Raw genomic sequence first — 14,646 nt, forward strand, 5'->3', positions numbered from 1 at the left:
TAGTAATAATAATTTCGTTTTGTCTGAATCCTTGGATGAATGATCAGCGCTGAGGCGCTCAGAAGGTCACGGATTAGATTCCCGACGGGATCGGGGATTTTAATCACATCTAATTAATTCTTCTGGCTCGAGGAATGGGTGTTTGTAGATTCAGATAACATCAGTCTATCAATCACTACTCACCTGCATTTAGGGCAGTCGTCCAGGTGGCAGATTCTCTATCTGTTGTTTTCCTAGACTGTTCTTAAATGCTTGCAAAGAAATTGGAAATTTACTGAATATCTCCTTGGTAAGTTATTCCAATTCCTAACTCCCCTTCCTATAAACGAATATTTGCCCCAATTTGAAAATGTATCATGTGGTTACTCACTGAAAGCAGGCAGTTTGTTCAGAATACCGTACTGATATGAAACTGAAATATAACAGGGCTGGTATAATATTGTAACATATTACACCCACTTCCACTTCCAGCCACCACAGAAACATGAAATAGTTATTAATAGACCTAGGATTTTTAGGTGCTGAAATGTTATTTAGTTGCTTAAAATAAGCTCTCAAATAGGTCTAAATATTTTTAGGCAGCTTCAATTTTACGTATTTTAATAGGCATGTTGGATATTAGTTTTAAGAATTTATCCTTTTATTATACTTAATTTATTTCATCTTCATTTAACCTTATCACTCATCGTTCTCGTATTACTATTCATTTAATTAGTATTCAATCTATTATTGTAAAGTGATACAATGTAATATATGTATATATTTCAGTGCCTGGTTAGATGGAAGAGAAGGCCTGAAGGCCTTAATCTTGTCAGGTAAAATAAAATATTACTAACTAAATAGGCATCAATTTAAATGCCATGTTTATTTTGCTAAAATGATAATAACTCATGGGGGAAAAAACAAGTTTCACTCACCTCTTTGCTGCTAACGTCACAGAATATCGTTTTACCATTCAATGTGAAATGGAGAAACTCATGTAATCACTTTTAATTGGAACCTGACACTTTCAGCATAGTTCACACACTGGACAAACGGGAATACCGAAATGTCCTCACAGAACGAAATGGAGTTTTTTTTTTTTCCTTTTTGCCAGCCTAGTGACGGGCTAGGGAGTGTTTGCTGCGGAAGATTCTTATGGCTTTACGGGGAGTGTGGTTTACAAGTTTCCGATCTAAATATTTTCTTTAAGACACTGAAAACGAGTCAGCAAGTAGTTTATTTTCTCGGAATCTATTAAAAATAGGAATTATTGTTACATAGGTTCTGACGTCAATTCAGGCATTCTTAGGCACTATATGATCACCGTTTCTAAATTTATAAATACAGCTTCATTTTAAGTTCTCTCTTCAAGAACAAACTAGGCCTTTCTCTAAACTCCGAGCTCTAGTGATTACATCCCTCCATATCGGGTTGGCGTCAGGAAGGGTATCCGACCGTAAAATAGGGTTAAATCCAAATGTGCGAAACAGCTCGCACTCGTGAATCAACAGATCTGGGATAAGCGACAGAAGAACAGGAATTTTTGTTTTATGTATTTTGTTTTAATTTTCTTCATGTAATTAATGTAAGATTATTGACAACTAAATGTTAAACTTAATGTGACTTGTATACTAATACTTTACAATATTGGAATTTACAATAATTTTCTCGAGGAAAGTGGAAGAAAGATTTCAGTACCTGAACAAGTTCAAAGTTGTTGCAGCAAAAAACAGCACAAACTTTACGAAACATGGTTCGTTGCTTGTATGATTGAAATTCCAAAAAACGTTTGTCACCGGGTAAATTACATTTTCACGAAAATCTTCTTCTGGACGCAAATCCAAGACCAAAATTTCACACTATATCAGCTGATCAGTATTACTACTACACTCAGTTTCAAGGCCGCCCCGCTAGGTGCGCTGGCTATCAGTGTCTTACGATTAATTTTTTCGTTTACTGTTAGAATTCCTACGTGAGAAAATTTGTGCAATGTTTCATGAAATTCCGTCCAGTGGCTTAAAAGTGATGCCATTTCGGAACGTGGAGAGAAATGTAATTCTGTGAAGGAGAATTCTAGTTTTCAGTATTTGGCGTATGGTAGTTTCCTATACCACAGGGAGTAAAGACTCCCTGCCTGGGAGTAAAGACTCCTTGCCAGGGAGTAAAGAGACTAAATAATTCTGTACTCCATGCTATGCCACGCTCCAAATCCACCGAGCACAGAATAACATAGAGATGGCAATGCCTACCGCAATGCATTGGCTCGCTGAAGCCGAGTTTTGCGCGCATCGCCATGTTGGCATTACCAGCAGTGCTAGTTAATTCCTATCCGAGTCACGTTAATTCCTATCAGAGTCAGTCATTTTAAAAGCTTTCTGTAAAATTATTTCATTGGTGAACGTATGTAACGCAATAGAAAAGTGCCTTAGTCACAATGATAAGCACGGGGCAGTCCAGAACACTGTTTTAATCGCAATACCGGTAGTTTAAAATTCGGAAATATGAGCTCAAATAGCCTGTTATTATATCAGATCGTATTTAGCCCAATCGAATTGCCGATTTGCAAGGTGCAGCTAAAAATAATGGAACATTTTCATAAAGACCTATTTTAGAGAAAGAATAAGACAGGTTATGGACCATGAATATTTATATAGATACCATATACAGTACACATCCACACAAAATATCATACACAATAAAAATATACACAGTCTGTAGGCCTATAAATAAAATAGTACACGGTCAATAATAAAGATATCCTGGAAGACCAGTAAGTATGAGGTAAATAGGCCTAATTATTATAGAATTGTTGAGCCAAGTAAATCATATAAAAATAGAGAAATATTTTTACATTAGTACACTTGATGAAATTAATTAATTCATCTCAAGGATTATTTTGTAATGTATACATACATAATCATTATAGACTTATGCCTTTCAGCGTTCAGTCTGCAAGCCTCTGTGAATTTACCAAATGTCGTCAAAATCCTCTATTTGCAACTAGTGCTGTGGCCTCATTTAGTTCTATATCTCTTATCTTTAAATCCAAACTGAGTCTAACTATCGTCGTCTTGGTCTCCCTCTACTTCTCTTACCCTCCATACCAGAGTCCATTAATCTCCTAGGTAACCTATCCTCCTCCATTCGCCTCACATGACCCCACCACCGAAGCTGGTTTATACGTACAGCTTCATCCATCGAGTTCATTCCTAAATTAGCCTTTATCTCCTCATTCCGAGTACCTTCCTGCCATTCTTTCTGTACGCAATTTCTTTGGTTTTCGCAATTTCTTTGGTTTTCATGTGATCTATTTGAGCACTAAAACATGTTTCTGCACTTTTATTACAGATAGATTTTTCCACAACAGGTACTTCCTGGACTGCTGTAGAGGAATCTAATGAAGGCATTTCCACAGTCTTTATGATTTTATGGACCCTCCTCTCCTGTAAAATAAATTTAAGAAATAGTAGGCTTACACTAAAAAATATGTATTTCGACATATTTCTCACATCAGAGGCTAAAATGAAGAGAAACTAACCTTTGATTGTATTTGTAGGTACTTTGGGAAAGCAGCAAACATAGATGTCACAGTCCATTCCCATGAAGTACGATCAAAATCACGTTCAGTAAAGTGAGCTGAACATATGGTACTGAAAGGTGTGGGGTACCAATTTTCCCTTCGTATAGCTCTTATCCATTTCTTCCGTCGTTCATTATCTTTAGGAAAACTGTAAATGATTAAGGGGCTTCTTAACCTATACTGCATGTGCAAGGGGAAAACAATTCGGCACTGAATATTCGCAAAAACATATTGCTTACCTGTGAAAAGTTATCCCTGGTATTTTCTTTGAAGCTCTGTTTGCACATCCATACGCTACACAAGTCGGCATTTTAAAATCATAACACAAACTTCCTTACTTCACACGTGGCGCACTGTTCACTTACTTACACTAACTGGTCTCCAATGTTTTGGTACAAACAACATGGCGGCCGCTTATGTCCACTGACTTCAACTCAGACACCACATTGCCATCTCTATGTTATTCTGTGCTCGTTGTCCAAATCATTGTCAACAATGTTCCCAACTTAGCACTTTAAGATGGCGTCCGGGAGTAGTCGTGTGTCGGTATCGCTCCGTGTCTTTTGTCCATTAGTAGTGTTCAAATGTAGTATCACGTCCGTTCGAGTTTGCCTCCGGGATGATAATGTGCTAGACTTCGACGTGAAATATGAAAACCGTTGGGAAAACGCTTTTGTGCTTTCTTAAACTTCATCCGTGCTGCATTTACCAGATCCCACACATCTCCAACTATGTTGGTACTTATATCAGCTTGCCTTACGTTGTTGGTACCAACGTGAAACACTACCACCTTCTCCTTCCCCTGCTCCCTCTCTTCTACTTTCCTCAACATCTGCCTCAACCTAATTCCTGGATAACATCCTACCCTGGTTCCCTTTCCTCCTCACACTTTCCCCACGTGTCTAACGATGGAGTCCCCCATGACCAGAGCCTCAACCCTACCCACCTCATTTGATCCCCTCCCCTCCTCGTCAGCCCTATCTTTCCTGATAGCTGCAGAAGGTACTTCCTCCTCCCTTTTCTCCTTCCCATGACCCTGTTCCACCTGTCTTTTCCTATCCTCTACTCTACATTTCCCTTTCCTACCTTTTCCCTTCCTCCTACTTCCACACATCTCAGCAACAGTTCCCTGTCCCTCATCTTCCCTCTGTTGTTCTACCTGGAGTGACTCGTACCGATTTCGCACAGACACCTGTCCTGAATTCTGATCCTGAATAGAGCCCTTGGCCTGCAATCTCCTTCCACTTAGAACATTAGACCACCTGTCTTCTACAACTCCCCCCTTTCCTTCCCCTCCCTCTTGTACACCTATTATCCGCACACTTTATCTTGGTGCATTTACACCCTAGTGCTGAATCGGTCGACCTCGGCGATCTTCGAGATTCGTACTGGCAACCTTTGAAACACAAACTATGAATCGCTTAAGCATCGTTGTGCGACATCTGGCGTACACTTTACGTACTAGTACTGTTGTTGTTTACACAACAAAGCCAAACTATAGAATTCATGCTAGGAACAAGATTCGCATCGAGAAATGTTTTATAATGTTATATAATGTGTATGTGACGTAGTTGTTGGCTTAAGATGATAACGGTTTAGAAATTTCATATCGATCGATCATATTCTCGATTCAATTCAGATTTCATTTTCATTCAGTTGGCAGCACCAGGCAGCACTATCGATACCGGGACAGCTCCCTCCTTGCTCCTCACCCCGGTACACAAATGCACCAAGATAAAGTGTGCGGATAATACTGTAACCTGTACATTGTTTGAGGGAGTCCATCTTCCTTCCTGCCTTCTGTGAGAATCCTAATTATCTCCCTCAAACTCTCCAACTCCTCCCTCATACCCCTCAATGCCTCGCCAACCCACAGTCCGTACACTCGCGCTCCTTAGCCATTCTTATGGAAAAAATGAAAATAAAAATAACTTATTTGCAAAAAATAAAAGAACGGAGGTATATATTGCCTGGGATAGTACTCAAAGATCACACAACATTACGGTAATTAATATACGACTACACTACAATACTACTTAGTCGTACTCTATTTTTATCCTACAACTCCTACCAGGATAAAAACCGATGTTAATTACTGAATATCGAAAGTAATACACAAGAACTACACAATTCCAAACTGCAATTAAGCCTATCCTAATTACAACAACAGAATTTTAGTAAGAGTTTCTACGGATACCTCTACTACACCAGTACTACACAAATAGTTTACAATGATAAAATAAGCACACTAAATTCTAAATTACTCGCATACTACTGTACAGTACACTACAGTAATTTTAAACTACTTTCAGACGTATCCTAATTACGATATCGGTACCGTATGTCACTACTAAGCACAAACAGAAATGAAATTTGCAAGAACTACTGTACTCAGAGATTACCAACAAAGCTAAATGCTTAGACAAATTATATTAGTACTACGCTCTAATAGATACATACGAAAGATAAGACACGAATATAGCAGGCAAGATACGGCACTGTCTAAATGTAGGCTACTGTATCTATACTACAGTGTATCTACACTACAATTTTCAGCTGAAGTGTGGTTATATGAACTTTTACCGCTGGTGGATTAGTATTATTTTCCCTACTACGCGGGGCGGAGAATAAAACTGTCCTTAAATGCTGAGAATAAGAGGTTACCTACTATAATTTCTGTCAAAACCACGCCGGGGTCTTGAAGTGCAATATTATTGGGATATAGGAATTTGATTATTAACTTTTACTCGATGAATAAACGAAGGTGGAAAGTACAAAGTATGCAGGGAACAAAGACTACAAATTATCGGAATAATGAATCAGCTGACTTTGTATTTATTTATACTACTATCATGTGCTTGTAGCAACAATCGTCAACAATCCAAGAAACTGTTAATTACCGTAATTATCCAGCGAAATTACCGTGAATTCTCTTTAACTTCTCTTTAAATTGATGTTTACAGGCTTATCATGTTATTTAATGTAATAAATTATTACCTTCGTGATAGTTGGAACGGATATCTGTACGAAATATCGAAAAAGTAGCGGCGGAAATTACAATGAGTTACAACTCCTTATGATAATCTGCCTTTGTAAGTATAATACCAACGAACCCACAGATATTTAAAAATATTGTTTTAAAAGTTAATATTAACCCCTAAAGTAATTCCTAAGCCTAAATTCGAAACAAAGTACACCTAGCTAGCCTACTTAACCTAGAAAACGTAATCTACTGAACACCGAATGAATTACTTGTTATAAAATTCAAATAAATAACACTACTCCCAATTTCTACCAACAAGCAATAAACACAATATACAAATAGCACTAAATGGAACGCACAAATAATTTCAATGGGTTTTTACTACTTTTTCACTACAATAATGTAAGAGCTCTCTCAACAGCCAACCGTTCACAAGCGCATCCAACAATGTAATCGTCCGTGTGTGATATAGACTTAACTTCAATAGTGACCTCCCCAGCAGAGGTATCTTCAATTCTTGCTTGTTTGGATACCTCCAAATCATGTGGTCCAGATGACGTACCCGCAGTAGTATTGAAATAAAGTGCATCTGAGCTAGGTAGGCCACTTAGCATCATAATAAATATGTCATTCTCGTCAGGGTATTTTCCGTGTGAGTGGAAGAATGGTTACGTCATACCAGTGTTCAAGAAAGGAGACAAAATGTTGTTTGATAACTATAGGCCTGTTGTGTTATTGTCCCTAATTTCAAAGGTAGCAGAGAAGATCGTGTATAAGATATTGAACAGTTCAGTTTCACAGTATATTAATATAGCGCAGCACGGTTTTGTACAGAAACGCTCTACTGTGTCCAATATGGCGGTGTATACCAATTTCATTTCTGAATCTCTCGGTAGGAGGCAACAAGTGGATGTTGTTTATACGGACTTCTCCAAAGCCTTTGATTCAGTTCAACATGATGCTCTACACACCAAATTGTCAGCATATAGGATAGGAGGAAGTGCTTTGGAGTGGATTAGAAGCTATCTCACTAATAGAATTTGCGTAGTAAAAGCTGATGGTATTATGTCAAAGCCGTACTACCCTACTTCAGGTGTCCCCGAAGGCTCTTTACTGGGCCCTCTTTTCTTTGTCATATTCATAAATGTTGTAACATCAGTTATACAATACAGTAATTGCCTTCTCTATGATGACGATCTAAAGATCTTTAAGGTAATCAATAGTGAGTTGGACTGTAAGTTGTTACAGTCTGACTTAAACCTACTAAGTAACTGGTGTAAAAAGTGGCTGCTTGGTTTGAATACTTCAAAATGCAACGCAATTACATTTTCACGCAAGTTGGAACCAGTAAATTACCCTTACCATTTATGCAATAACCAAATAGCTCTTGTGAATGAAATAAATGATCTTGGTGTGACACTTTCAAACTGCTACGGTCTTTCTTTCGAGAAACATTTAGACAAGATTTCTAGGAAAGGGATTAAATTACTTGGCTTTCTGAAAAGAAATTGTGCCGAATTTGTTTCTCCTAGAATTCTAATAACTTTGTTTTGCACTCTAATCAGACCATCGTTAGAACACTGTTGTGAGGTGTGGCTGCCTTCTCAGCAGTATTTAATACAAAACTTGGAAAGAGTCCAAATAAGGTTCATGAAATGGATCAGTTGCAAGGGTTTTGGTATTTCTCTCTCTTCGTCCGATTACGAGTCTTTTTATGAGACTATGAGTATGAGAACATTGCACTCACGCTGCAGATGTGCCAATGCCCTCTTTCTTTATAAGTGTCTGACGAACAGAGTGGACTGCTCAACATTACTGGAGCTGATTCCATTACATGTTCCTCGTCGCAATACTAGGCAAAAGTATATTTTTCATCTGCCTAAAGTGAGAACTGTGGCTTGGGCTAACTCTTGGCTTGTGAGGGCACTAACATCACTGAATGAGGTGGGTGAATCAGTGGACCTTTTTCACTCACCCCCGTCTAAAATCAGACATGCCCTAATGACCTCATGAATGTAAGTCCCTATATGTAAGATATGTAAATATGTAAATGTTACTAGATGTAGTTTAATAATGTCAATTATTTAAGGAGATTGAGTTTTATTTATTTAATTTATTTAAGTTTTTGTAACTATGCATATAAAATGATCTCTAGATTTAGTTTGAATTTAGTTATTATTCTAGGAAATTAGTGTTATTTACTTAAGGTGTATTTGTTGTATGTTTTATTGAATCATCTTTAATTGGGAAAATAACCTGTTGATGATAAATAAATAAATCTATTCTATTCTATTCTATTCACTAAATCTAGCTTATTTCATCCAACGTGATCATGTGATGTGGCGTTGTGGATCCCCCAGCATGAACGAAGACTTACTCTCTCTCTCGCTATGTTCCCCTTCTTGTATGATGTGGTAGCAACAACGAAACTAGCTATGATCACCTAGTCATGGTGCCTGACTCACCACTGATCCAGCGGGAGCATGGAATGTGCCTTAATGATGTAAAATTTGGACATCCCTTTTCATCCTTTAGTTTGTCTTCTTCTTCTATTGGTTTTACGTCGCACCGACACGGATAGGTTTATGGCGTCGATCCTTCAGTTCTGCTATCTCCCGATGACCTCACAAAACTTCCTTGTTTGTGTCAGCCTCCTCACATTCATCTATCATATCTCACCTCACTTGGTGAACTCTTTTTCTTTTCCGACCCCGCCGGTATTTCACTTTCACGCCCTTCGTGGCACTTGTCGTTCTTTGGCGATACCTTCATTTTTCGAAGTGTTGGACCCCTTCCAATTTCCCCTCTGATTAGTGTTAATAGAGTATGTTTGCCCGGTTGTACTTCCTGTTAAGACAATAATCACCACGATCTCCACCTGTTAAGAATAGCTCATTTTTTTGCTAGGGGCTTTACGTCGCACCGACACAGATAGGTCTTATGGCGACGATGGGATAGGAAAGGCCTAGGAGTTGGAAGGAAGCGGCCGTGGCCTTAATTAAGGTATAGCCCCAGCTTTTGCCTGGTGTGAAAATGGGAAACCACGGAAAACCATCTTCAGGGCTGCCGATAGTGGGGCTCGAACCTACTATCTCCCGGATGCAAGCTCACAGCCGCGCGCCTCTACGCGCATGGCCAACTCGCCCGGTAAGAATAGCTCAGTGTACATATTACATGCATATATATTTTTGTGCTAGCCGTAGTGCTGACTGACATTGGGCTACCCAGTGCCTTCGTAGCCGTCGAATAATTAGCTTACGCCTGTATGTACGTACTCTCCAAAACATGATGTAGAAACTTAGCGGCCCGCTGAAGCCCATAATGCTGGTTATGCTATTTTCTAATTTGAGGCGACTTCTTTATTCATAACTAAAAGTGCGGACAAACAATAAACTGCAAATTATTATTACAATCCAAATCAAACTGAAGTCGGAAATTAATTATTTTTGAATGTACTGATATAAGCTGTTGTGTTCAAGTCTGATAACCAGTCAATCAGTCAGTCAGTCAGTCAGTCAGTCAGTCAGTCATTCCGTAAAACTTTTAGCGACACTTCGTTTTACGGATATGAGCAGTAGGGAGGGAGCTACAACGGTTCCAGTAACACTGCTAACTGAATGGAAAAGAAATCTGAATTGAATCGATAGTATGATTGATCGATATTAATTTTTCCTACACCGTCGTTTCCGAGTAGGAGTTCTTCTGATGTACTTTGATTTTCTTCAGTCATGTTCAAGTTTCACCTATGTATTGACTTTGCTGTGTAAATAGCAACAGTATTTAAAGTGTTTCAATTATACCGCCAGATGTTTCACGCCGATGCATAATCGATTCATACTTTTTTGTGTCAGAGCAAAACCGACTACAATATATCAGACCTTAATGCTACTATCGATTGGGGGGAAAATGGCGCCTTCGAGGGCGAGCGTTTGAGACATGTGGTTGGTACATATCTGTGTTTACATTCTGTTAAAGGGTGTTATTTTGATGGAGTTATTGAAGTATAAAGTATATATTTGGTAAAATAGTAATCTATAACGGTTTATTAGTACGTTGTGTTCTTAGGAGTGTATATGATGGTATTTTTAGTGTATGAGGGGTGCAGAAGCAAAACTCACATTGTCCATTTTTCATGATTTATGATAAAGCGGAAAAACTCTAAAATGTGCACACCTGGACGAATCTTGCTATATACGTTTCTATTTACATCTTGAATGTGTTAATAAATGCCGGAGAGCATCTTTTCTTGTGGAAAGTAAACGTGAAGACGGCAAATTACATTTAAAATTTGGAGAGTGTGAGTTTTGCTCCACGTTTTTGGATAATGTGAGTTATGCATCACAAGGCTACGGATAATGTAAGATTTGGTATAAATATTCTTATGTTTAGTAGGCTATATGAAGCTAAGAAACAGGATTCAAACAGTAAACAGAAGCAAATAAATAAAAGAAAAACGGACACTTGGAGGAGAATAATAATAAAATTACAGTTTATTAAACAGTAATGCATAGTGATAATACATGTTTATTAAGACTGTGCTGTACCTGAAGATGTTAACATGAATGACCTACATTCCCACAAATCAAATCAGTTCGGAAGAGATACACTGATAGTTCTTAAACTATTTAAATGAACAGATGCGGAGCTTCTTCCTGTGGCTGGCTGGCTGTCTGGAAGAAAATAAATACAAAACATGTAAATACGAAAACTTGGAATGGTGAAACCTTCTCTTAATACTCCACCTCCAGAGCAAGAAAGTGCACATCCAACTCACCTCATTTGTTTAGCCTTGCTTCTTTTCCAGTTTATCTCCACCCGGCAGGGTCGGGAATTTTAACCATAATTGGTTACTTCTTCTGACACGGGGACTGGGTGTATATGTCGTCTTTATCATCATTTCATCCTCATCACGACGCGCAGGTCGCCTACGGGAGTCAAATCAAATGACCTGTACCTGGCGAGCCGAACTTGTCCTCGGACACTCCCGGCAGTAAAAGCCATACGACATTTCATTTTTTTCTACTCCTCTTCCGACCTCTTTCCTATGGAGAACATGGTTTCACACTTTATTCCATTTATAACCCTTATTTTGAGGAATTATTTATTTTAATTCAACAACTTATGTACTGCTGAAGCCTTCACATAACAATATGACATAACCTGTAACCTAATGTGAACATGGGATACCCACAATGCACTCGGAAACAAGCGTAGCAACATGATTGGTGTAACCGGAAAGTGTGACCTTTGCTTCGTGCTGGGAAGTGGATAATGTGAGTTTTGCAACTAACCCTGAATTTCAGAATGATTTTATACAAGTAAAATGGTAGTTTCGCTACAAGGTTTCATTGGAAATGATGCCCATTAAGGTAGAGAACATGCCTTCACACAGAACTCAACATTGAAAAAAATGGAGAATGTGAGTTTTGCTTCTACACCCCTCGTATAGTCAAAGACCAAACTGTCGTATGTTTGTAATCAAAATTTGTGGTTAGGGAAATCTCTTTCCAACCGAAAATGGTGAGCCTATTCGTTTTTGTTTTCTTATTCAGTCGGTGTAATTTCATGAAATTTGACAATACATATTAGTTTCTTTGCAGAATGTAAGTGTGCGAGTGTATTCATATGGGTCAGTGATCACTTAGAATTTGTAATTATGCGCAGTCATGTGAGAATGTGTTTGTTTTGATCGTGTTGTGAACCGCATTTAAATCGAACTATGGCAATGCCTCTCATACAACTATTCTTTAGTTTTCTAAGGAATAAAACATTAAGAGAGAAGTGGATTAAGAACATACATCGTGAATATTTTTACAAACCAGTAGTGTACATATGTCATCTGAGAGTAAGTATGAGGTTAGGGAAGACTTTATTTCTAATTCTAAATGGTGCACCTATTCGTATTCTTCGAAAATAATTAATTTAGATAGATGATAAGTGATACGGTGATGTTCCATCAGTGTCTTACGTGCTTCAAAGTGTTGCGTGGTTTAGATGCAATTGTATTTTGCAAGAATCTGTGCTTGTCTGCCGAAACATTAATTTGGCTGGATCTTGGAGTATAACAAAACTTATAGTGTGACAGATGGAGCAATCTGTACACTTACACAGAATAAATAGTGACTTGCAGGGATTAGCTTAGTTCGTAACGCAGGGGTTTTATTGTACCAATACATTCCGATTCATGCTGTGGATATCTATTATCAAGCAGTCTACACCAAATTGATGCTCTTCCATGTAGGTTAAAGGCATCATTGTTTAGAGTCAATAGATTTTTTATACTCATGTTCTTCAATGGGGAAAATCCTATTATATCTTTAGTGTCTGAACGTTTCATTACTAAGTTTACCATCATTGTTGGAAGTTGTGCTATACCATATGTCAAAATATGTTTTAAGATTTTCCAGTAAGGAAGGCTTAACATCTCTAGGGCCGTTCATTGGGCTGGCATAATCATTTCGGGTGTACTTCCCTTTCATTGAGTGCTGAACGTTAGGAAGTGTCCACCACTTTGAAACTAAGGCAACACGTTATGTTTCATAGTTCTCATGAGAGTGAAGAAATTGAAGAATACAGCTCCTTAAATTATTTTTAAACATTCAAAATGGTGTTATAAATATCATTTTAACAGTTTTATAGTGTATTTCCATCTATCCAGCGAAGTTAAATCTAAGAGAAAACGTTATTTGACAAAGTGAGATTTCTAAATAATCAGCGTGTTGTTCTCTTTTGCTGTGGGGTTGTTAATCTATTCTAGCAGAATATGTGTGATTCTAGTTGATTATATGTGATGAGTGTTTGTTGGCGAAGCGTTTTCATAAGTGCAACAGTGATTTTCACTATGATGTTACATTTATCATGTTAAATTACCACCGTTGGCAAAATATGTACGGGATCTTTTCGTAATTTCTGGCGGATTGAACCAGATATTGTGTAGCTCTTTCAGTGGTATTAACACAAGTAATTTAATGTGACGCCGGGCTGAGTGGCTCAGACGGTTGAAGCTCTGGCCTTCTGACCCCAAGTTGGCGGGTTTGATCCCGGCTCGGTCCGGTAGTATTTGAAGGTGCTCAAATACGTCAGCCTCGTGTCGGTAGATTTACTGGCAGGTAAAATAACTCCTGCGGGACTAAATGTCGGAATCTCCGAAAACCGTGAGTTGGTTTATCGTCGAAATGAAGTTATTGCGTGTTACCCTAACCTTCATCAGTCGGCAGCTACTGCGCCCATGACGTCCACCATCTTGGTTTTGATATTACGGTCTGATGTATTGTAGTCGGTCTTGGTCCGAGGTTGCCAATATGAATCTCGAAGCAGGGAGTATTTCAAGAATTTTGGTCAATAATGCCATGGGAGCAGCGAAAGTTATTTGTTGCAAACAATGTTACGACATTAGTACCAAAGCGGCGATACATATCTGAAGAAGATTCTCGGAGAAGTGTTACCTTCCTTTATTATTTGAAATTACAGAATGATACTCAGGAACCTGTTTGCAACAAGATCTTCCTTTCTACATTGGGGTTAGGAGAACGTTTTGTCAGAGATTGAGTGAACAAAAGTTCAGCAGGAATGTACGCTTCAAATGAAGTCTCGGTTGAGAACAGGGAAATTGACAGACCTACAGCTCATACAGAGCAACTGGAGCATTTAAATAAATTCTTGAACGATTTGCCGAAACTTCCTACGCATTACGATAGGAGTAATACATCGAAATTATTTATCGAACAGAGTGTAGATTCCTTGGCCCAGCTGTATGATTTGTACTGTGAGAAAATGCAACATGGTAATGGAACCCCAGTAAGCAGAACTAAATTTTCATCCATATTCCATGCAAAGGATCTGTCCTTACATAAACCGAAAAAGGGCCAATGTGACATGTGTGCTGAACATGAAGCAGGTAACCTTTCTGAAGAAGACTGGATCCTGCCCAAAATTAGAAAAGATGGAGCATAGAAAGGAAAGAAAGATGATAAAACTCTTGTTGCACAGAAACAATGCACTGTACCATGGACTTACTGGCAGTGAAGGTTTCACCATGTATCCTGGCTAGGGCTTTCTATAATTAAACCGAATTAACATGCCATAACTTCACAGTTTTCAA

Source organism: Anabrus simplex, chromosome 7, assembly GCF_040414725.1.
Source record: "Anabrus simplex isolate iqAnaSimp1 chromosome 7, ASM4041472v1, whole genome shotgun sequence".
NCBI classification, from domain to species: Eukaryota; Metazoa; Arthropoda; class Insecta; order Orthoptera; family Tettigoniidae; genus Anabrus; species Anabrus simplex.